At 57.2% G+C, this 1541-nt stretch overlaps 1 non-coding gene across 1 annotated transcript; it reads right to left on the bottom strand.

Moving 5' to 3' along the window:
• Positions 1-397: 397 nt before the first annotated feature.
• Positions 398-470, bottom strand: TRNAG-CCC (transfer RNA glycine (anticodon CCC)). The gene has a single exon. It is a non-coding gene; the product is annotated as a tRNA-Gly (tRNA).
• Between the last annotated feature and the right edge of the window lie 1071 nt (positions 471-1541).

Below are 1541 nucleotides of genomic sequence, written 5' to 3'. Positions count from 1 at the left end.
AGAGAAAGAATGGGGGTAGGGTGGGGATTATGTGTCAATGTAAACATGATGGGGCGAGGGAACACCTGGCTAAGTAGGTAACAATTTAGCAAAGGTCACAGGAGGTGAGCCACCGAGGCACTGGAGAAAGAGCATCCAGGCCATGGGAAGAGCGCACACAAAAGCTCTGAGGCAGGAGTGTGCTAGAGCGAGGCTCTGGTCCAGAGAGAAAGGGAAGAGCGGGGAGGGGTGAGGGCAGATGTAGCGGGCAGAGCGAGCAGGGCTGTGGCAGTGAGCTGGGAGCGGTGGAGCTTCCTTTTTAAAATATTTATTTATTTGGCTAGGCCAGGTCTTAGTTACGGCACGTGGGATCTCTAGTTGAGGATATGAACGTTGAGTTGTGGCATGTGAGGTCTAGTTCCCTGACCAGGGATCGAACCCAGGCCTCCAGCATTGGGAGTGTAGAGTCCTAGCCACTGGACCACCAGGGAAGGCCCACCCTGAGACGGAGTGGGGACAAGATGTGCCCTGACTCGCGCAGGCGAGCGGAGATGAGACTCCGTGTGTGTGTGGGGGGGGTGATGATGAGAGCAGGTGCTCCCCGCCCCCATCCTCTTCATTTCTCTAGGTCCACCCTGCTGTCTGAACCAGAAGCCTGCAGTTTCCCCGCCCCTCTCCTTTCCTTCTCACTGAATCATGTCAACTCTGTCTCAAAAGCCCTGCACGGGTCCCTCTCTAAGATCTCAAAGCCCCCACCCAAGCCTTCATGTTGACAGCTGTGGTGGCCTCTGACCCACACTGGCCTTGCCTCCACCTCCCCCCTGGCCTGGGCTCCCTTCCTGCCTGCCCTCCACAGTTCCCGCCTACAAAGTGGCCAGAAGGAGCCCATACTAAACATTCTAACCCTGTTTCGTGGGCCTTGACCCCTTCCCAGGCCTCCTCAGCCCTGTGCACAAGTAGAAACACAAATCCAAAACAGTCCTTCAGCCCCCAGGACTTGCGTCCTGTCTCCCAGGGAATGTCTTTCCTTTTCCTGTCTGAGCTGCCCATTTCTTTCTGACCTCAGGGCGGGTCCCTTCCTTTCACTAACTCTCCCTGACTCCCCTCCATTTTATCCCTCCTTCCCTTCCAGGCCTCGGCTGGGAAGCCCCCTCCGCCAGGAAGCTCTCCCTTACAGGCCATCTGGCCACCTCTTCGATGCTCCTCTCCACAGCGGGTTGGAACCATGGCGGTCCGAGACCCATTTCCACCCCAAGGTGCTCCCTGACCAGTCACAAGCCTCACATATATTCCAGGTCCCGTAGCTGCTATCTAGTCACTCAGCTGTGCCTAAGTCTTTGCGACCCCATGGACTGTAGCCCACCAGGCTCCTCTGTCCCTGGAATTCTCCAGGTCAGAATCCTGGAGTGGGTTGCCATGCCCTCCTCCAAGGCATCTTCCCAACCCGGGGATCGAACCCTGGTCTCCTGCAATGCAGGCGGATTCTTTACTGCTGAGCCACCTGGGAAACCCCCAGGTACTGCAGAGCAGTGCTGAAAATGGTCACGGGAGCCAGGGCCTGT

The sequence above is a fragment of the Budorcas taxicolor genome, chromosome 7 (genome assembly GCF_023091745.1).
Source record: "Budorcas taxicolor isolate Tak-1 chromosome 7, Takin1.1, whole genome shotgun sequence".
NCBI lineage: Eukaryota > Metazoa > Chordata > Mammalia > Artiodactyla > Bovidae > Budorcas > Budorcas taxicolor.
Note: the sequence above shows the minus strand (reverse complement) of the source record. Positions and strands in the feature narration are given on the sequence as shown.